General features: G+C 36.9%; 1 long non-coding RNA gene across 1 annotated transcript in view; it reads left to right on the top strand.

Moving 5' to 3' along the window:
• The first annotated feature begins 4,776 nt into the window (after positions 1–4,776).
• Positions 4,777–24,101, top strand: part of LOC110345138 (uncharacterized) — a 147,131-nt gene continuing 127,806 nt past the window's right edge. The window contains exon 1 of the long non-coding RNA XR_015443396.1: positions 4,777–5,132. This is a non-coding gene — a long non-coding RNA (uncharacterized LOC110345138). The remainder of the gene's footprint in view (positions 5,133–24,101) is intronic.

The raw sequence follows: 24,101 nt of genomic DNA, 5'->3' as shown, positions 1-24,101 counted from the left end.
AAAACAAATCTGTTTCTTGGATTGGACTCTGAAAACCAAAGCTTCTGTTAATGACATTAGACAGGTCAGCTTAATGAGAGGGAGTCAGTGCTGTTGGTCTCATGTGTAGCCTCCTTTTCTTCAACTGATGCCACTCATGGGGCCATTGAATTACTATCGGGGGACAGAGGAATGAGGATGGTTGAGTCATTCTGCCTATCTGGTTGGGGAGTGCCTGCCTTGTGTTGCCTGTTCTCTGGGGATACCAACATAATGCACAAAGATCCTCATAGTTTGGGTCATTTCTCATGTTTCTGACCACATGATTCTTGTTCAGATTTCTTACATCTTTAACTCTTCCTATTTTATGACTTTTGGGTCTAAACCAATCTTTTTGCATTAGCTAATGCCCAGTCTCTTAGTTAGGTTACTTTTTCCAAACAATTTGAATAATCAAATATACTTTTTCTCACAGTTCTGCCCACTGGCCGTGGGAGAAGGGGATTCTTTCACCACTGTCCTTTAGGTCCTCTCCTAGTGGAGCTATATACAGCAGAAGTGCATGTATAGTAGTGAATTACATACTGTGTGGGTCCAGCTGGGAAGCAGGCTTGGGTTTTACCCTTTATAAGATACATATAAGTAATTCTCTTAAGCCAAATGGCTAAGCTGAAAAAGGAGGGTCAGCATTGCAGAGATGGGGGGCAGAGAAGTGTGAGGTGTTTGTTCATCTGTGTTTCTTGGGCCCAATTTTAAGTGTAAAATTTCCACTGCAAAATAAATTGTTGCTGAGCTCACCTACCATCCTGACTCAGTGTGATATGGCATTTCAATACCCAGCTTTTACTACATTTTTTCTGGTCATATTGTCACTTGTCTTATTATGAGATATTCAGACTTTCTAGAGATTAGTATCAAAACCGCAATACTGTACCTTAAAATATAGAATCATTTTCTGGGAGTGAAGACATGAGCTTCCTCAAAAATCCTAGGGTGATTACCATGAAATTTACCTCTTCAGTTTTTCAAAAAAATCCCACAGCATCTTTGTCTACCAGGGCTACCTTTGGCTCTGTTAAATCTGCTGCCATGTTGCCCAAAACATGGTACTTCAGTAGGCTTTGGAGTCTGAACCCACAGAAGACTGTCTTTCTCTAGGCCTCACTGAAACCGACCGCATTCTGGGAAGTGTTACTGATTCAGAATTACTGTCTTGATAAATGAGAGAAGTTTTAGGGGCTTCTTAACAAGATCTTCCTACTCTTTTGCAGGTAAGAGTTGCTGCATTCATATATACAACGGAGTGAATCTCAAAAAAGTATTCAAGTATTCTTACCTCCCTCTACTGTGTAAAAACAGTACTACATCCTCTTGATGAGCATAAACTACCCTCAAAAGAAGGCAACTCCTATTTTGTATGATTTTTTTCTTGATTCCTAGACACAAGGAATACAAAGCATCTCTGTGACCACTATGGGACCTTTATTATTTCCCTTGGGAAGATTACACCCATTCTGGAAACCAGGCTTTTCAAGGCTCCACAGTCCAGAGTTATGGCAATAGTAAGCTCAAAGTCCTTTAGTAGGCCATTGAGGACAATAACCTCAATGCTATCCTTTTATTCCTGATCCCATGGTTTCTTCCTGTTGGATAAATAGCAACATGTACTTGTTTCCAATTTAATGCTCATTTGCTCCCTTGGAGAAAAGCATCCCATCACTTCAGTATGTGACTCAGATCTGATTATGCGACTGGGCATTTGGAAGTACATGCCAGGCCAGCTTCTTCTGAATGATGCACTGTGTAGCAGATATCCTTAGTACCAGTAAGACAATCTAGGAAAGGCACAAAGAGAGGGAAGAGCAGTAGTATGGATAAGAAGAGTACATGTTGGAGAGAAAAAAAAAGAAATGGTCTTCATCAACACTAAGATCTTTTTGCCAGATTTATCTATCTCTAATTGTAGCTCACCTTATTTATGCCTTATATGTAATTTGTATGACTGAAGCTGATCTAGAGAATTGATGATAAAATGGACATGAAAGATATTAGAAGAGAATTATAGCCAGGGAAGTTTTTCTTTACCAGATGAGCAGAGACGCAGGTGTCTTTTAGGCAAGACTTACTTAATTTATAAACTAAATCTTGAGTAGTCAAGAGTGCCTAACGGTACTGACTTATTTAGATGCTCATAAAATCATTTTGAGATTGTCAGAGGTTTTGGAAAGCATAAGTTTATTGGTTTTGACAATGACTTCCATAGTTTCCACACTGTAAATAGGATCATGTAAGTGAAATGACAGTTTTCACTGGGTTTAGAGAATCTTTCCATCATCTAGGTCTGCCTTGGGATGTCATAACTCCCATATCATTTAGGTCATACTGCTTCACACAAATTCAGTTAATTAATTGTGATTGGTTGGGATTTGAGCATTCACTAGAATTCACATTTTTTTGCTTTTAGAAGACAATATCAGTGATGACAAATGGGTACTTTGAGCTTTGTAAAAAGAGAAGAAATATCTCAGAGGGATTAAAATTCCAATCCTAAATTTGCCTATCTTGATTACATATTCATATCCTGTTATTAAGCTTCCCAGTGCAGGCTTTGTTGGATATTTTTATTTTTCTTTATTCATATTGTTGAGTATTGGAGATTGAACCCAGGGCCTCACAATGAGATTTCTTTTTACTTTGTTTTGAGACAAGGTCTCATTAAAGTTATCTAAGTTGGCCTTGAATTTGTGACCCTTCTGCTTCAGCCTCCCCATTGGCTGATGTTACAGATGTGTACTCCTGCTCCTGGCTAGGGATTTTTATATAGGATGTTTGATAGAAAATAATTGTCACTAAAGATGTTAGCCAATGATTCTCTGAGGCAAGAAAACACGGGTCAACTGTTTCCTAAGATAACTGACTGATGCATTTTTGTGTCAGTTCTTCATTGTGTAAGCAGCTCATAGAAGTCTGGCACACTCACCGGAGCAAGGAAACAGCTTGACCCCTACGACCTTCATACGTGACCTCTGATCTTCCTAAGTGGCCTAACTCCCCACTGCACTGAGCCAGCTCACAGGAAACCAGGGCTGTGCTTCTTTTTATATCTTGTGTTATACAGAAGCATATTGCTTCATGGGGCCTCTAAGCAGACAGGGGTTATTCTCATGCTTTGTTGCTCTCTTATAGTTTGTACCATTACTGGGAACTGCGATCCTATAATTACTTAATTTGTACTGTGACTGAGATAGCCTATTTAAAGCACTTTGTATTTTGTAAGGGAATATTCTATAAACATCCAAGGTTTTTGCTTAATATTCAAGCACTCACTGTGTTTTTTTTAATCATTTGTCCACATATCATGTAGAGGCAAGCAAGATGGAAAAAAAACAGGCATGTTCAGTACAAACAAATAATCTATATGTTTTACATGTACATGTTCGTATCAGAATTGCTCTATACCTTGGGCCATTGGAGATTCTATCATCTTCTCAAATGCTGAGCAAGAAGATAATTCTGTCTTATCAAATGAGCCATTTGTGAAACAAACTGTCAGTAGGTTCATATGTTTAGAGGTGTTTGACAAAAAATAAGAGGATTTGAAACCAAGCTCAGTGGAAAGTTGTCCAGGAAAATGGGTATTTGTTGTGACCTGGGGTTTGTCTGCTTCCCATCCTCTGGTTCTGAGTTCTGCCTGTCGTAAAGGCCTGTATTTCTCTATAACTAGCTACTGAAGTCTAAATAGTGGCAGAGACTTCCAGAAAGCATTTGTCTTTTCAGCCATTCTACACTACAAATAGCACTTGTGTATAAAATTTATAAGAAAAATTAGAGAATCAGGTGATTTTTTTCCTTTTAAACACTATTTTGTTCAATTACACTTTCAAAACCACATTAAACTCTTCTGCTTTAAAGATATTTCTTTTAATGTTTTGGATGGGAAAAAGTTTTAAAAAAGAGTTGTAAGTTCACAAGGGATTTATTAAAATGAAAGTGAGTTGGTTTGATACACTCGGTTTTTTAGAAATAAGTTTGGTAGATGAGAAATAATTTATTAGTGTTAGTAAGTTTACTCCTTAATAATGCATTGAGGCTTATGTGAAAAGGGAAGAATTCAATATGTGGTTTTTATTAGTACATGTCTGGAGTACGTAATGGTCACGTTCCCTGTGGGGAGTTGGTACAGGTACATAGAGGACTTCAATTATTTTTCACTCCCTTCTCCTGCCCTTCCTTCCCTCCCTCCATCTGTTGTATCCCTTCCCCTCTGAGAAAACCCTATCTCCATACTTGTTGTTATCTATGTTTTACTTTGCTCTTTATATTTTGGGTTTCTCATATGAGAGAAACCATGTGATCTTTAAGTTTGTGTGATTTATTTCACTTTGCATTATGGTCTCGAGGTACATCCATTTTCCTACCAAAGACTCAAGTTTATCCTTCTTTATGGCAGAGTAGTACTCCATTGTGTTTGCTCAATATGTACTGTTTTACCTTCAAAATATTTAAGAAATAACCAAGAGCAGGCCATTGTTGCAGGTGGTTTTGGAAAGCTGTTGATGTTGGGGTTTTAAAATATATTAGAAACTGATCTCAGAAAAGACAGTAGATATAATTCATTTTGTAGCATACATGTATCAAAATTAGTCACACAAAAACACAATAATCACTTAGGCAAAAATAGGACTCTGAACTGTTGGTTAATGAACAATAGTAGAAATTGGGGGTATGCCAGTAACCAGCTGACTTCTTCTCAGTCCTAAATTGACCTTTGATCTCCTACTTGAGATACTGATGTTTCTCCCTTGCAACCTGTCTCAGTGTGAAGCTTTGCCAGGGCAGGGACAGGACGGCCAGTGGAGGAGAAGGACAGGCTCTTCCTCTCTGCGCTGTGCACCTCGTCCTCCCGGCTCCTGCAGCGCTAGATGGACGCGACCTCCCTGTGGATGAAGCCTCTGCCTCCAGCTTGTCCCTCAGGTTCCTCGGGTGCTGCGCCTGCTTTCCTGGTCAGCAACTCTGATGTGCAGCTTTTCTTTCCATTTCTCTGCAGCCCGCAGGACAATCTCAAGTGCCTTCTATCTAAGCACTTCACGGGCTCCATACCCAGACATCTAAGGGGTTCAGTGCATCTTCTGCTTTTCCCTCTCCAGTTGCTGGTAAGCTCTGCTGAAGTCTGAGCAACATCCCAGGGGGCTCTGTGGCTCCCTGCCATGGGCAGCTTTCCAGCGAATTGCCTTGCCATCCTCAGGCCCTGGTCGGTCTACCGCCTCTCTCACTGGCTCTGGCCTGGAACAGTCAGTGAATCTCTTCAGCCTCCAGTGTGCTTCAAACACGCCTCATTTGGTCAGATCCAAACCTTGGCCTGGGGTAGGCCTTCTTTCCAAGCTTGTTTTTTCCTGGTAATCTCCCTCATCTCTAGTCAGTTTTTTTAGAATTTTATTTTCACCCCTCAGAGTTGCTCACTTCCTATAAGTAGTTTAGACTTCTTTACGTTAACCCTTCTTTATTCAAATTACTGTGGGGTGCCTGTCTCCTAATGAGCCCTAGGCTGATCACAGGATTAAATAGAATAGGCTGGTTATTATAATAGTTCACAGAAAACATCATTAAGGATGTGACTTAATTATTTTGTTAGAAGAATTCTTCAATTATGTGGAAAAACAGCTCTATTTTAAAATGGTTTTGAAAACTATGGGAAGCCAGATGTATTTAAACTAGAAAATTTCTCTATCATACTATGGTGGAAATCTTGTTTTCTCATTTTTATACTGTGCATTATTATATCTTCATGGTTTTCCCTTCTAATATTTAATGTAAATCTTGTTTATATTTTATGATTACTTTGTATATTTGCATCATTTGCCTTAAAACATAATATTCTCCAGTAAATGCTTTCTTTTCCTATTTGGGAGATATATTCTATCCACAAAAGCATATTCTTGGTATTATAAAAATCTTTCTATATATATCTTAAAAATGCAAATTATTTTCTATGTAACTATTTTAAAAATGATGTTAGTCAATCACTTATTATAAAATTATTTTGATGTAATACAGTGACTAGATTTTTAGTTTATTTTGATGAATCTTTATTTGACTAGACTGATTCTACATAATGAAAACCAAAGAGAGTCAAAAATAATCTGATTAGTAGAATAAAAATTGTTCCAGGCATATGTGGGAGAATATAAACAAAATAATTAACACACTGGTCTTTTGTTTTGTTTAGTTTTTCTCCTTTCATTGCTATATTTTAGTTTTAAAATGGTCTAAATTGGCTGAGTAGAATGTGGTGATGATAATACTAGGTCACTTCCATACACAAAGAAGCTACAAATGTGACACTGCCCACATCATAGTACGGGGGTTTCTCTAGCTTCAGTTTTTCACCAGCCCTTTTCAATCTCCTGTGCTTGATCTTATTGACTATCTTTTTGCTATTTTCTTTTAGCATGTTCAACTTGATTTTTCCTTCCTGGCCTAGCCTCAAGTTGAAATTTATTTCACCATTTGATTGCTTCTTGACCAGGAGGTTATCTCAGAAACTTTCTTGTGTGCTCTGTGACTTGCAGTCTAGAGCAGATGCCTCCCCTACAGCTGACACTGGATCTTAAATTCCATTTGGAAAAGAGAAGCCATTGGTTAAAACTCTATTTCTTAAAATAGTTTTATAAATATGGATCCTAAACTAGAAAAATAAAAATCTTATAGGACTTGAAAAAACGATTACATTTTCCAACTGTGATTGTGTCTGAACAAACTCAAAAGTGTCTTAAATTCTTATGTGATGTATTTCTCTCTCTGTCTCTCTCTTTTTCTCTCTGTCTCTGTCCCTGCCTGCCTGTCTTTCTCTCTCTCTTTCTCTGTCAGATACAAACCCATGCTCACAGATACACACACTACAAACTCACAGACGTGCTGCTGTTATAAATGCCTAGAATCATAAGTCTTCTCTGATCTTTGCTTGTGAGAGTTGAATTTTGAAGCCAAGACAGTGGCTCAAGTTTTTGGCCTCTGAGGACACTGAAGAGATACCCCAGCAAAAGTCAAGGAAAGAAAGGAAATTGTTCTTCTATATCACAGTTGGTTATCCCTGGCTGCACATTAAGGTCACTTGGGGAGCTTTTAAAAATTAATGTCTGGACCCAATTCCAGACCAATTATTTTAGATTCTCTAGTGGTGAGGCTTGAGTATTTGCAATGTATTACTTAAAAACTCATCCAGGTACTTCTAATGTGCAGTCAGGGGTAAGGATCACTGCTCTACTATTCTATAATTTTAACTCCATTGCGTCCAATTTTATCCTAAGCCAGGCTTATAATACCAGCAAACATACTAAACTTTCTATGTTGATTCTTATTTAGCTAATTTTGCCACTGGATTCTTGTTTGCTGATAATTAGTTGGCTACTATTTATTGAGCTGGTACTATGACATGCTGTTTTGAGCTTTGAGGAAAAGAGGTGAATGAATCAAATTCTCTGCCTTATTGAGCAATGGAAGAAGGATGACATTAGACAAACAAATCCACAAATACTATGCCAGGAGCCAATCAACAAAGAAAAATGAAGTGAAGTGAGGTGGGGGCTGGGAAAATTAGACAATATTAGATAGGATGTCATTACAATTGTCTTTCACAAGATGGCATTCAAGAGGGGATCTTTATGAAGTGACTGAATTGTGTTGAGATTTTGGGAAATATGCTCTTAGGGGAAGCAAAACAGCTAATTTAAAGGTCCTGAGGACATGGGCTATTTTTAAGTAGTGCTCAGTGAAAGAGCTCAGTGGTATAGTCAATAAGAATGTAAGTGGCATTCACAGAAATTTTGAAAATTCACTTTTCTTTTTTAAAATGACTTTATGGTTGCATAATTAACATTATCAAAATAAACACATCTTTTGTGAAACACATGACACATTTTGACATATATATATATATATAAACATTACCCAAATCATTATATAAAAAGTTACACCTTATAGGCCACCGATGATCTAAGTTCTATCACTCTGGATTTATTTTTTCCATCTGAGAATTTTATTGAAAGGTAATAACGCAACTTGTGAATGAATTGTTGTTATCCCTCCTCGCCTCCAATTCATATGTGAAAGCCTGTAATGGTTTAGACCTAGAATGGCCCCAAAGACCTCATGTGTTTAGAGACAGAGTTTTGGAAATGTGGCTGGATTATGTAGGTGCTACAGCAAACTTGCAGTTAGGAGGTGGGACCCGCTTAGATGTGGGTCACTGGGAACATGACCTAGAAGTGTACATCTCCCTTCCTAGCTCTCCCTTTTCTCTCCACTTCCTGGTCATCATGATGTCAGCAGCTTTCCCCCACCATACCCTCCCACCATGCCATTTCTGTTTGAGTCTGCCGACTGTGGACTGAAACTTCTGAAACTTCTGGCCAAAATAAGAGGCTCATCCTTTAAATTGTGGATGTCAGGTATTTGTTCTAAGAACAACGAAAATGACTGAGAGAAAGTCCTAACTTCCCATATAACTATGTATGGAGATAAGGGAATATTTTTATGCAAATTCTTTGTAGACATACTTTTTATTTGTTTTGAGTAAATACTTATGAATAGAATTCTGTGTTTTACAGTGAGCATATACTTTCTTTGGTAAACAAGTGCCAATTTTATTTGCACTGTGGTTGTATTAAATTACATTCCAACTAGCAGTTTATGAGTATTCCAATTGCTCTGCCTCTTAATTAACCAATGATAGGTGTTTCAATGTTAGCTTTCATAATGAGTTTGAAGGGAACAGTTCTAGGCTTCCAGAAGGCTTAAGGCTCTTTAGCCTAGATTGGTGGCACAGAGTGCTATGGTGGCCTCACATACTTTATCTTTGACTATTTTAAGTAAAAATGATATTCTTTCTGATTTTAATTTTTGGAAGAGTGGAGTGGAGTGAGATTGAAGGTTAATTACAGTGACAATATTTCTAAGCATTCTTAAATAGGTGAATATTTTCTAGTTGTTAAGTCTCAGGCTAAATGTTTAACCTTTTAGAACTTTATTTTCTTAATCTGCAAAATAAGATTGAATAAACACCTTTCTTGAAAATATGTTATTGCTCGTGATATATATGGCTAATATTTATTGAGCAATTTCTACGTGCATCTTACTTCATTGTCAAAGCACCTTTTTGAAGTATGGTATCTTTGTTTTCTATGATTATTAGAGTTCTTCGAAAAATAGAATGATTAGTGTGTGTGTATGTTTATGTGTGTTGGCTTATGTAGTCACATGGTTTGTGAGTTGGGGCTGGCAACTCTGAACTGTCAGAAGAGAGACCCAGAGGAGAGTTGGATTTTGCAGTGTCTACTGCAGTATTAGTTTGGAGACATAATTCTTCATTCCTTGGGCAACCTCAGTATTTTTCTCTTGCAGGTTTGGATTATTGGATGATGTCCATCCATATCATGGTGCTAATTTTAATCTGCTTTATTGGAAGTCTACTTATTTAAATGTTAATCATGTTTAAAATATCTTCATAGAATATCTTGAATGGTGTTTGATCAAACATCTGGACATCGTAACCAAGTTGATATATGAAATTAATTATCACAGATAGTGATACTGATGTACTAGGAGATAGCATAATTAAAGTCATTTAGGGTGGTAAGTGGTGCAATAGGTCTACCAAACAATCTACTTCCATATCTTGAGTGTATATCACTTCATCACTTCACTACTTAGAACAATCATTTCACTGTGGTAGGCAACTGATTTGCTTAGAAAAGTAAGGCCCAGAGGGCCTGAGTGAAGGCTAAGAGACAAAATCTGCAATGTCTAAATCATTATGCAAAAAACTAGGTGTGGATTGTTATTGGGAAGAGAAAAACTATGCAAGAGGTGGAAGATTGGAAGCATGCAGTGATAAAAGTAAGAACATTGCTGAAACTAGATGGGTAAATAGCCAGTGAATGCATAGATGGCTGACAGATGAATGGATAGATGGCAATGATGTTTCCTTTCCCACATGAAGGTCATTGCATCACACACACCTGCCTACACTTATTTTTGTAGAGTGATATGCTGAGGGCTATAGAATATGCAAAGAAAGGTGATTTAATTAATAATGATTACATGATGTTAGTTGCTGGCCAAGATGGAGTACAATGATGAGAATTATCCTTCCATGTGACACAACTAAAAAATTTCAGAAAAATATATGAAGCAGCTGTTTTCAGATACTGAGAATCTCCTTGAGTTGAATAAGTTGAACTGGGAGTCCTGGAAGACTAAAGCACTTATAATTCGCATAACAGAGTACAGTGTTTCAAAGGGAGAGGGATTGGAAAGAGTTAAAGCATGCACACTTTACAGCTGAGAGCTAGAGTCCTCAGCTGAACACTGATTAGCCCTTACATTTGAGAAAATTACCCAAAGTTAGAGAAAGAACCATATGCAAGGAACAGAGGGTACAGTCTCTGTAACTGCACTAGGGCCAGGGATAGTTTGTGATATCACTAGTTAGAGTGTAAGATTTTGGAATTCAAAGTGGACTGTAGAGTACTCAGAATAGTATTGCATCAGTGGCGCAGAGAAATTCATCTTAGGCCAATTCTTTCTCTAGTTTAACATAACAGTACTTAAAAAAACAAGCTTAGAAAGGACAGAACTTTTTATGAAACACAACAGTGTCCTAGAAAATAGCTTTAGAATATTTATAGGAACACAAAAACTCCATGCATAAGAAAGGAAAGTCCAATCAAATACTAGCAGGTGCGAAAAGAAGCAGGAAAATACAACCCTTAGTGTCCTCCTAATGAAAGATCAATCATTGAAATAGACTCAGAACTAGTTTTATACCAAATCCCACATGTTTAAGAAGGTAGAAGACAGATTAATTATTTTTGTGGTTTAGATCTATATATTCCTCCAAAAGGCTCACTGTTCAGGGTGGAACTTTTAGAAGGTGATTGGCGTATGGGGGTGGTCTTCTCATTAGGTATGTACTGAGTGTGCCATTGGGAAGTAGGAGCCATCATGAAAAGTGAGGTTACAGGGGGTGTGAACTGGAAAGTTACATCCCCCTCCTTGGTTTCTCCCTTTGCTTTCTCTGTTTTCTGGCTGCCACAAGATGAGCAAACATCTACTGGTTCCACTCTGCCATTTCCACTCTGGAGCCAGTCCAGGGTGGACTGAAACCATGAGCCAAAATAAATTTGTATTTGTTTAAGTTGTGAGTATCAAGTATTGTGTCCAGTGATGGGAAAGTGACTAATACAATTTTGAAGTTATGTAGAGATATGAAAGATATAAAATAATACTAAATCTCTAGAGACTAAAATTATAATATCTGAAATAAAAATGCACTGGAAGTAATTCACATTAATCACACAGAAGATAAGATGCATAAATTTGGAGATGTCACAATGAAGGCTATCCACAATGAAAGAAATTAGTGCAAAGAAATTCTGCCTGGCACATGCTATTTTAAGCACTTTGCATTAACTTACTTAATCTTAACAAAATACCATATGAATGTGCTATTATTATCCTTGTTTTACGCAGAGAACTTGGTCAATTCATTATACAATATCAGACAGCAAATAAGTGGTCGAGCTTGTGTAACAACACAGGCAATTGTTTCCCTAGACCTGTAGTCCTACTCCTGCTGACGGCAGAATCATAGCCTGGGAATATTTATTCATAAAACAGATTTATACTACCTTTGAATTATAAAATTACCGGTTAATTCTTTTTTGTTGTTGTTGCTTAAATTCTTTTATTGGTATATTTTAGGTATACAATATGTTAGCATTTATCATTGGGTGCTTGTACCTGTACATGATGTATCTTGGTTCTTATTGTTTCCACATTACCTGTGCACCCTTCACCCCCTCTACCCTTCCCTGTTTACATAGACTTCATTTCGATTTTTTTTTCTTTTCTCATAATTTTTCCTTTCCATTATTTCCTTTCCCAATCTCCTCCCACCACCCCTACCCCTTTGGACCTTTTCCTATTTCAAAGTATCAATTATTCATTATTAATCCTTTTAATCCTTATTTGCACTCTCACACTAGAGAAGCTATTCAGTATTTACACATGTGTGTCCTATGTATTTCACTTAAGACTATGACCTCAATATGCATCCATTTAGTTATAAATGACTCTAGTTTCTCATTCTTTATGGATGAGTAGTACTCCATTTTATAAAAAAAAAACCCATACCTTCTTTAACCAGTTTCCAATTGATGGGCACTTGGGCTGTTTCCAAGCTTTAGCTACTACAAACTGTGCCTCTATAAACATGGGTGCACATATATCTCTGTGGTATGATTCTTTTAATTCTTTTGGGAAAATACCCAGCAGGGGAATAGCTGGGTCAAATGGAACCTCTAGCCCTAGTTCTTTGAGGTATCTCCACACTGATTTCCATAGTGGTCACACTAGTCTGCACTCCCACCAACAATGGAGAAGGGTTCCTTCCATTCCACACCTCCAGCAGCATTTGTTATTAGTTGATTTCTTGATAGCAGCCATTCTTTCTGGGGTAAGGTGGAATCTCAGTGTTGTTTTCATCTGCCTCTCTCGAATGACCAGTGATGAACATATTTTCCCACATTGTAGGTTGTCTGTTAGCTCTGTTGGTGATTTCTCTTGCAGTGCAGAAGCTCTTAAATAAAATTAAATCCCAGTTGTTGAGTCTTTCTGCTAGTTCCTGTGCTATTGAGATTTTGTTCATAAAGTCTTTTCCTATGCCAGTGTCTTCAAGAGTACTACCTAACTTATCTTCCAGCAAGTTTAGTGTTTCTGACTTAATATTTAGATCTTTAATCCACTTCGATCTTAGTTTAGTGCATGGTGATAGATATGGGTCTAGTTTTAATCTCTGGCAGGTTGAAATCCAGTTTTCCAACACCATTTATTAAATAGGCTACCTTTCCTCCAATGAGGGTGGTTGGCTCCTTTGTCAAAGATGAGGTGGCTGAGTATGTCTCAAGGTGCTTCTGTGTCTTCTAATCTATTCCACTGATCCTCGGGTCTGTTTCTTTGCCAGTACCATGCTGTTTTTATCACAGTAGCTTTGTTGTATAGCTTTCAAGTTGGGTATTGTGATACCCCCATCCATGTGTCTGTTGCCCAGAATTGCTTTTGCTATTCTAGGTCTCTTCTGGTTCCAAATGAATTTTTGAATTGTTTTCTCTAGTTCTGTGAAGTATATTGTTGGAATTTCAATTGGCATTGCATTAAATCTATATAGTAGTTTTGGAAGTATGGCCATTTTCACTATATTGCTTCTTCTTGCCCAGGGACAAGGGATATCTTTCCATTTTCTTATATTCTCCTTGATCTCCTTTTTCAGGGTACTGTAGTTTTCAGTGTAGAGTTCTTTTGCTTCCTTTGTTAGATTGATTCCTAGATATTTCATTTTTTTGGATGCTATTGTAAAAGGAATTGTTACCCTAATTTCTCTCTCAGTGAGTCTGCTATTTGTGTATAAGAAGGCTATTGCTTTTTGAGTGTTGACCTTATATCCAGCTACTCTACTGAATCTGGCAATTAAGTCTAGAAGTCTTTTGGTAGAGTTTTTTGGGTCTTCTATGTAAAGCATCATATCATCAACAAATAATGACAGTTTAACTTCTTCCTTTCCTATCTTTATTCCTTTTATTTCTTTCTCTTTTCTAATTGCTGTGGCTAATGTTTGCAGAACTGTATTGAACAGGAGTAGTGATAGTGGACATCCTTGTCTTGTTCCTGATTTTAGCATGAAAGTTTTCAGTTTTTGACCATTTAGTATCATGATGGCTGATGGTTTTTCATGACAGCCTTAATCAGGTTGAGATAAAAGACCTTCTGTTCCAATTTTCTGTAGCGTTTTTATCATGAATGGGCATTGACTCTTGTCAAATGCTTTCTCTGCATCTATTGAGATGATCATATGGTTTTTGTCCTTGACTCTGTTAATATAGTTTATTACATTTATTGATTTATGAATATTGAACCATCCTTGCATCCCTGGGATATATCCTACTTGTTCAGGGTGTTTGATCTTTTTGATGACCCTCTGTATTCTGTTTGCCAGTATCTTGTTAAGTATTTTTGCATCTATGTTCATTGAGGAGATTGCACTGTAGTTCTCTTTTTGGGTTGGGTCTTTCCCTGGTTTTGGAATCAAAGTCACACATGCTTCCAGGAATAAATTTAGAAGCCTTGCTTCTGTTTCAATTTCCTTGATGAGATTAAAGAATAATGGCATTAGTTCTTCTTTAAATGTCTTGTAGAATTCAGCAGTGAATCCATCAAGACCTGGGCTTTTCTTTGTTGGTAAATTTTTTATTACATTTTCAATTTCACTCTTTGTAATTGGGGTGTTTAGAATTTCTATATCTTCTTCCTTTAACTTTGGCAATTCATATGTATCTAGGAATCTGTCCATTTCTTCTGTGTTTTCCATTTTATTAGAGTACAGGTTCTCAAAGTGGGTATTGATGATCCTCTGGATTTCTGCTGAGTCTGTTGTGACTTCCCCTTTTTCATTCTTAGTTGTGTGGATTTGAGCCTTTTCTTTCCTTTTTTTGATAAGGTTGGCTAAAGGTTTATTGATTTTCTTTATTCTTTCAAAAAACCTCTTTGATTAATTGATTTTTTTTGTATCACTCTCTTAGTCTCCATTGCATTGATTTCTACTCTGATCTTTATAATTTCCTCTCTTATGAGAGCTTTGGGTTTGTTATTCGCTTCTTTTTCTAGGAGTTTGAGGTTCTGCATTAGGTAATTTATCTGAGTTCTCTCTGTATTCCTAATATGGGCATTCTCTGCTATGAATTTCCCACATAGAAGTGCTTTCATTGTGTCCCATAGATTCCGGTATGTTGTACTGGCATTGTCATTTACTTGTAGAAACTGTCTAATTTCTTCTTTAATTTCCTCTGTGACCCATTGGTTGTTCAGGAGGGTGTTATTCAATTTCCAGGTGTTTGTTGGAGTTTTGCAGTTTCTCATGTTATTGATCTCTAATTTTATTGCATTATAGTCTGATAATAGACAAGGGGTAATTTCAGTTCTTTTACATTGACTTAGATATGTCCTATGAGCTAGCATGTGGTCTATTTTGGAAAATGACCCATGTGCAGCCAAAAAAATGTGTATTCTGATTTTGTGGGGTGGAACACTCTGTAAACATCTATTAAGTCCATTTGTTCAATAGCTTGGTTCAGTTCTTGAATTTCGTTGTTAATTTTTTGTCTAGTTTATCTGTTTATTTGTTGTAGTGGGGTATTGAGGTCCCCCACTACAATTGTATTAGTGCTTATTTGGTTTTTCATGTCCATTAATATTTGTTTTGTATAGTTGGGGGCATTCAGATTTGGTGCATATATATTTAGGATTGTCATCTCTTCCTCTTGGATTGTTCCCTTCACAAGGATATAGTGACCATCTTTGTCTCTCTTAATTAGTTTTGGTTTGAAATCTACTTTGTCTGCAAGTAAGATTGCTATCCCTGCTCTTTTCTGGGTTCCTGTCATGTGGAGAGCCATTTTCCATCTTTTTACTTTCAGTGTATGAATTTCTTTTTGAGGTACATGTGTTTCTTGTATACAACATATTGCTGGATTTTGCTTCTTAATCCATTCTGTCAGTCTACTTCTTTGGATTGGTGAATTGAGGCCATTAACATTGATAGTCATAATTGATAGATATTGACTTATCCTTCTCATGATGTTTTACTGTTGTTGGGTCTTATTTCTTTTTCCCCCTTTTCCCTTTAATTTACCTTGCCTGGTGGCTTCCCTCTGTTGGGCCTCTTGGAGTTGTGACCTTCATTGCTTTTTTCTAGAATATTGCTTAGAATTGTTTGGAGTGCTGGTTTGGTGTTTGTGAAATATTCCATATGTTCTTTGTCATGGAAGTATCTAATTTCCCCATTGATTTTGAAAGATAATTTTGCAGAATACAACAGTCTAGGTTGGAAGTTATTTTCTTTTAAGGCTCCAAATACTTGACTTCAGGCTCTCCTTGTTTTGAGGGTTTGTGTTGAACAGTCTGCAGTGATTCTGATGGGCTTTCTTTTATAGGTGAATTGTTTCTTTTCTCTAACTGCCTGTAGGATATTGTTCTTCTGTTGGGTTTCTGGGATCTTGACTATTATATGTCTAGGCGTAGATTGTTTTTGATCATGGCTAGGTGGAGTTCTATATGCTTCACTTATCTGTATGTCCAATTCTCCACCTCTGTCTGGAAAGTTTTCTATTATTACTTCTGTGAACAGTTTTTTTATGTCAATTGTACTTTCTCCTGTTTTTTCGTGGACTCCTATTAGTCTTATGTTATTCTTCTTTGGATCATCTAGCAGCTACTGAATTGATTTCTTCTGGTCCCTTACTATTTTTAAGAAATCTCTGTTTTCATGACCCTTCACCACAATCCTGTCTTCTATATCTGATATTCTATCTTCAGATTCTCTTAATCTGCTCTGCATGCTTTCAGTGGAGTTTTTAATCTCCTGATTGTCTGTTTGAATCTGTTTCATGGATCCCATTTCTTTTTTAAATTGGGTGATCATGGTTTCCATTTCTTTCTTATGCTGGGCATTCATGGCTTCCAGCATGATTCTGAGCTCATCTATTTTTTTTTTTTTCTGTTTTTGTTCTAGAGCCTGTAATCATGACTTTCACTCTGCTCACCATGTCTGTAGTTATCTGGGAGATTATTTCTGCTTTGAATTTTTCTAGAGCCTCATTCATCTGTTTTTTCACTTCCTGTGCTATCAGTTCAGGGTGTCCAGGTGGTTGATTATCAGACTTTTCCACCTTGTTTCCCTCAGAATTTGCCTTTTGGGGTGGAAGTCTGAGCTTGTGACTTGCTTAAATGTCTTCTCATTTTTTGTTTTTTGTACTGTCCTTGGTTTAGTTCCTGGGCTGATATTTTAAAGTTGCTTTTTGTAAGTGTTTTTGCTGGTGTATTTAGAACCCTTATGGAATGATTGCTTCTCAGAGATGTCTTCAAGGTATAGCTGGCCTTTAGGTTTTGAGTCTCTAATGGCTCTGAGGCTATCTCATTTTCATTATACCAGGAAGGACAACTGATTAGATCAATCATAACACCTTAGCCCAAGTGATACAATCAACAACACCATAGCATCAAATACATTTTTGAGAATGAAACTTTGTAGCAGTTATTAATCTATCACCTTTAAAAATGAAGGGCCTCCTTCAGGGTATGTCTCTGCTGTCACAATAGACAACGTGGGCAGCAGTGTGCAGTTATAAGTCAATGAGTGTCTCAGTAAGCTAGTCCCAGACCCATGAGATTCAGGCAGATTTCTGGTTGCAAGTCCCAAGTTGAACTCCCTGTCTTCCTGCAGGGTTGCACTCTGCAAGGTTCTATGGAGGTTTCAGCTGCCTTTCCCCTGAAGAAAATTCAGGTTCCAATGGGAGCTGATGATCCCTCTAACTTACCAAGTATGGTGGTCTGGTGTGCCTTTATTGCAGAGATTCTCTTCACTTTTCCAGTGGGCTTGTTTTCATCAAGGAGCCTGTGAGAGTCCCTCTCTCTGTTGTTCACTTCTGTAGCTCAGGACAATGGCATTTATGTCCCCCTATACCTCTGCAGTGTGGAACCAAGTAGCTGCACAGCCAGAAGGCCAGAAGTGTGTGGGGGGGCTGTTGTTGGACGTGTCCTCGTGGTCAAGCTACTGGCTGGTGGGCGTGCCCGGGGGTCCCCCCAACCTTGTCTTGGTTGTAAGCCTGTCTTAGTCACAAGCCTGTCTTAGTCGCAAGCTGGTGGAACAAGCCGGAGGAGGCAGGCTCCAGTCAGGCTGCAAGTGCTTAGCCACACTCGGCCCCACTCGGCCCCACTCGGCCCCACTCGGCCCCGCTCAGCCAAACTGTCAGCTGCTGGGCGTGCCCGGGGGGAGGGTCCTCCTCATCCTGTCTTGGTCACAAGCCTGTCCGGGTGGCAAGCTGGTGGAGGAAGCCAGAGGACTGGTTAATTCTTCAACTCAGTGTGGCTGTTAATTTAGTGTTTTATGAAAAGCAGCTCTCTGAACTGCCTTATGTGTGAATTCCTCAATATCATACTGCAATTCATAAATTCCATTTGTGCAAATGCAGAATTTTTTGTTTTTATACCAGTATCTTTTTATTTGACTTTTACAGTTTGTTATGAACCTCAGAGAGTCTGTCTTTTTGCTTTTTAAATGCCAAATTATAACAAAGCAATAATGATACATGAAAGAAGACCATCAACAACAAATACCACTTAACTACTCATGTGTCACTACCATTCCATTAGACATCCTCTGCTTTTGGAAGGCCAAGACCTGCACTGGGCATTGTGTGTGCACAGTGTATGTCCTGATGCTCACATGCAAGAGTTTCTTAAAGGTGTATGTCTAATGTGTAATTGTTTGACATATGGTATGAACATCCTCCGCTTTTAAGACAATGCTTTGTCTTTTAAAGTTGTTTTGCCAATTTAAACTCCCCTCTTAGTATGTAGGCATTCTTATTGTTTCACATTCTCCAAAACTTGGTATTTACATACTTTTCCATCCTTTCCATGTTGATGGGTGTGAAATAGTGTCTTATTATGGTTTTTGTGTGCACTTTATCTCATCTCACAGTTGAGTCCCCAGATTCTAGAACAGTTCCACCAGAATTCAGCTGTCAGTCCTTGGGAGTATTCATTTAATAGATGAAAAAAAATCTCAGGTTTCAGTACTGATTTATTCAAAGAATGGTGATACTTTTAATAGAAATAAAGGGATCATGAGAGAAATTTGAGAGACATATGAGGAGATTGCCTCTCTATAGGGAATGTAAGACTTTATAAACTAAGATAGGTATATTGCCAACATATGATATATTGTCAATTAAAAGATAGGTAGTGAATAAGTTGAAAAAATCATGTTCTGGGGCTCCTTTTGCATTATTGACTTTTCAAATTTTAGTCCAGTAATTAAGCATAATTTTTTTCACCATCTTAGTTTCTTATGACTATTTCTTCATAGCAGGAAAAGGAGCATGTTGTCTTGCTTTAATGTTTTAAAATTTGGCAAGAATGAATATGCAAATTGTGTGTGTGTGTGTGTCTCAGCCATCGCTGATACTGTCATTGAATTTTTTTATGATTAAGACTGCATGCTGAGATAAATGAGACATTTGTAGGAAACCTGTCCTGATGATGAATCACCCATTATTTCTAAGAGAAGATGTAAGTGGCACTAATGCATACTTCAGTATAAGAGCTGTACCACTATGCAAAAGTAAATGCTCTTAGAAGAAAACATTAAAACAAACAAAAACTGACTCCATAATAAACTGACCTAGTCATTATGGTTTGTAAAGCAAAATAGAGTTTTATAATTATCAGTGGATTAATAAATGTCTGTGTAACTGTTTTATTCACTTAATATATTTAAAGTGGCTATGCAATTAACTCTGTTTTCAATGAACAATTGTGCAGCATTTCACTTTAATTTGGTTATGCTACATGGGCTCTCTAATATTTCAGCATGTCATTCTGATTGTCATTTTCACATAAATATACCTATTTTCTTATTAAGCAAATAATGGTTTAAGAGCTTTTTGATATTGCCCTTTACAGTGTTAACATGGATTATTTAAATATATTGTGTACAGTATAATTTTTATTCAAAATTATGACCTTTTCAATAATTAAGTAACAACTAGGGTCCTCCTTATAGTAAAGTTTGTGTATGGCATAAAATTAAGGGGTCTTTAGTTTTATTTAAATACAGTTAAAGTTAGAAATACAAATCAACATTGTAAGGTTCATAAATACTCATATCTGTCAATTTGTGAATTAACAGAATTACCTTATTAGATTTATTAGTGTTGGCAAAGTGAACTGGACCTTCAGAGCATGAGCTATGGATTGGTGAAATTCAGTGGATATGAAAAAAAACAGGGCAAAAAGAAAGCTAATAGCATTTATAGTTTCATTCATTTATCTATTTTTCTCATTATAATTTTAGTCTTTCTGTTACAAATTTATTGATTTTCTCTTATATTCAGAGTTCTGTGTTAGATGATATTTTGGGTTTGTGTCTCCCCTCAAAACTCATATTGTTGAAAATCATAATACTAAACACTTCAGAAAGTAATCTTAATTAGAAATCCAGTGCTTGTAGATATAGTTAAATTGAGATGACCTCCTACTGGAGGAAGGAGGCCCCTTAATCCAATGTGATGAATTAAGTTCAGGATTCAGTACTGGTTTATTAAGAGAATGATTTTACTCTCTTAGATTAGGAGCCTACCCTAATATGACTGGTGTCTTTATAAAGAAATTTGAGCACACACTCACACTCATGGTGAATGCCATGTGAAGTTATGCAGTCCTGAACCTAGTAACTACTAGAAAGTTGGAAAGATGCTGGTAACATAGCTTTCTGTAGAACCATCAGAGAATGGCCCTCCCTACACTGTTTTTAGACTTCTGGTCTCCAGAAGTAGGAGACAATATATTTTCATTCTTCTAAACCACTCACTTTATGGTATTTGTGTCATGGCAGTCCTAGCAAGCTAATATAGGAGAGGCTTACATTATAAAGACTGATTCATCTCTTTTAGGTAGGTACAAATATGTAATTAAAATAAAGTGAAGCATGGGTGACAGCTTGACAGAATGGTAAAAAGCACGTGATATGGGGTTTCAGAGGAAAGAATGGATACTTGGAAATTATTTTCACTTCCTTCCAGAGAACCCATGATAGCTGAAATGATATTGATCATGATTAATATGGGGTTGGATATAATTTTCTCTTTCAAAGAAATTAAGTTGATTTTATTTTCTTGATTTTTTTCAACTTTGGTCTGTTAAAACTAAATTTGTGGTTCACCTGTGGCATGTTTATTGACCTGTAAGGGTCATGCTCATTTCTGAAGTCTCTTAATGTGCCCACTCTATATCCTGTACTCTCTCTCCTTCTTTCTCTGTATCCTCACATTTATGTCACCTTGATGATTTTCATATGTCCTTAAAAGCTACTTTTAAGTTCACCCCAAAATAGAAAGTCAGGTTTGGGAACATACATAAAAACTAAAAAGGAAATGAAATCAGTGAGGTTAGGATGGTACAGGGTGGGTCAGCACTCTGTGCTGCTGCTGCAGAGCAGTTTGAGACCAGGATTCTGCAAAAACAGAAGGCCTTCTTCCTCAGATCAGGGGCAGCGAACTTGCAGCACTGAGACTGCATTTCTCTTTCATGTTCATGACAGCTGACTAAGCATATATTCTTCCTTAGTCCATTGGAAGATGTACAATTTATTTTGATTGAGAAAAATGGTCAACTAGTCTCCAGAGACCCCAGTTTACACATGGGATAAAACTGGACTTTCATCCATGCTGAGCTGGGAGAGGGAAGGAAAAGATATGATGTATCTAATAAGTTAGGGTGAAAAGAAACCCATTTGTTTGATAAATTTTGGCATTTTTCAGAGGTGGCTGAATCTAGAGTGTGTGATGCTGGGATTAAGGATGTGTGATTACTAAACCAGTACATTGGTTGGTTTGGCACCGCCCTAATCCTGATAGTCTAGATAAGATGAAAGGGGCAGAAAGAGGCTGTTAAGGTCCCTTGGTGCTTTTGCTACCATATGGGTGCCATAAACTGTTTCTCCTCTGCAACACCCCTTTTCCATGTGCCACTCTGCCTTGGAGCTGGCCAATTATGGACTGAAAGTTCTACAAACTGTGAGCTAAATAAACCCTTTCTCCTTTAACTTTGGGTGTTAGACATTTTGTTTCAGCAATGAGAGAAAAATAACTTAACACAAACTCTTTCAAAGCAATGGAAGAAGGAATGAAGTCATTTTATGACCAGCATAACGACTCCACAAGAAAACTCTAAAGGCCAATATTCCTTATGAACATGGATGTAAAAACAACAAAGTATTAGCAAAAAGAAGCATAACCCAAAGGATCATTCAACATATGCAAATCAATCAATGTAATATAGCCCATTAATGTAGAAATACAAAAAAAAAATCGTTATAATAGACATTGTGATGGGTAAGCCTAAGTGTCAACTTCATTAGTTTTGAACCCGATTGGGGGATTAGTAAGGAAATGGGTATGTCTGTGTGGTTCATGGATGTATGAACTTGAGTATTATATCTCACACCCTTTTTCTATGTAGCACTGACAACCCACCCCCCCACCCCCCCGCGCGCTCTGCTTTCTGGTGGTTGACATGAGCTAATCTACTTTGCTCTGGCACGTCTCTGCCTTGAAGCCAGGCGGCCATGAACTGTGAGTCAAATAAACTATTTCCTCCATTAAAAAAAACTTAATTGGAGAATTAAAATATGCATAATTATCCTAATGGTTTATTTTACCCTCTCAGGTTAAAGGTATATTTAGGTATATAAAGGCATATTTTTCAATTTTTTGATGTTGAACAAAATTTTTCTTTTTCACTGATTGGAATTCAACATCATCATTTTGCATAAACTACACTCATAAGGCAATATCTAAGATCTCCAGTTTCAACAGATTTAAAATAGAACAAAGGCCTCAACATAAATACACACACACACACACACACACACACACACACACACACATATACCTTTTTTAGTAAATAATATAATTCCAGATATTTATGATTTTTCTCTCAATTTTTTATAGTTCACAATATTTATAAATATAAATTCCATTCATTGAACCTTTCCATATTATTCCATAGTATTCCAATTACTTTTCACAGAAACTTTTTTCCTTTCACACTCCTATTATATTGATTTTTATCATAATAAATTTTTATCACAATAAATCACAGTGAGATTGACAAATCCAACTGTTAGAAACAAATTAGAAACCAATCCTGTTGATTTATTGATGAAGAAGTAAATGATAATAGTAGCAAATTGTCTAATAACTGTGAGATTTCATTATTTCCTGACATCTAGCTGTATGGAGAGAAAGAGTGGTATTGTTTAATCTAGAAAGCTGAATTCATAGAGACTTGTTAAAAGTGTTTCCATTAATATTTTAAAAGGTCAGTGGTGTAAGAGAAGTGGAAATTAGTGAGCAGAAATGCTGAACGATATCTATAGTCTACCAACAAGTATGAATTACTTAATATGTTCTACACATTAGAGTAACATCGGTGAAAGAAAGTTTCTATTTTAAAAGTTTACATTTATAGTATATAAATATATACTTAATCAAGTTATGATGAAGGTTGAGAAGAAAAAACAAGACAGGGAGAGAGAAAATGTGTGTTATTTCAGGTAAGTTTGTTAACAAAGCCTTCTCCAAAAATGCAGTCTTTGAATGTAGATATTAATAAAGCCATGGAAAAATCCATGATGATATCTGGAAATCCTCCTAGGCAGAAGTAGAAATTACTTGACATGGTCAAGGACAGGAGGACATTGGGCAGAGACAAATGGGGAGGAACAGGAAATAGGGGAGGATGGAGGATGCTTATCATGTTGTAGGAAGATATTGGAAGAGTTTTAGTAGACCTCCCAAATGAGCTATTAATATGTAAATGGATCATCCTTCAGCTGTGTGGCAGTGAGAGAGTAATAGTGGAACATATATGTATATATATACCAGACTCTACTGAACTCATATCATACCACTCTGGACCCTGCACAGCACATGGACCTCTGTAAGCCTCTCTACCTCTCAGAATTTTCCAAACCTGGTCTTATGTCGCTCTATGGCCTTTTTAAGCTTTATAGTTGTTAACATCAGCCTAAAATTTATTCTTGACTTATCCTAATCTTATATTGCCCACCACATCTAGTCAAGCACTAAGTTCTGTTTTCTTCTGTACACTTCTATTGTAAGGAACTGGCCTGTCCTACAGTTTCATGTTCTTAACCCATGTTCCAAATATATTTTTGACTAGCTCTGATACATTTTGTTTTTGCTTAGTTATTCAAATGAAACTTTAAAAAAAGAGAGTTTTCTTAGTGGATTACATTCTCCTGATTAAAATCTTTCTCCGGCTCCCTGTTTTTCCCCAACAGAAACATCAGAATCTTTTTTAAGAAATGTTTTTAAATAGGTAGAAATATGTAATAGTAAAGTGAAGATATCTCACATACATGATCCTAATTACATCAATAAATGTGGATATTATATGCCATTAATATTAACTAAGACCAATTTTTT

Source organism: Heterocephalus glaber, unplaced genomic scaffold (genome assembly GCF_053883595.1).
Source record: "Heterocephalus glaber isolate CG9 unplaced genomic scaffold, H.glaber_assembly_v1.0 deba00001569, whole genome shotgun sequence".
NCBI classification, from domain to species: Eukaryota; Metazoa; Chordata; class Mammalia; order Rodentia; family Bathyergidae; genus Heterocephalus; species Heterocephalus glaber.
This window is presented reverse-complemented; position numbering and strand designations above follow the sequence as displayed.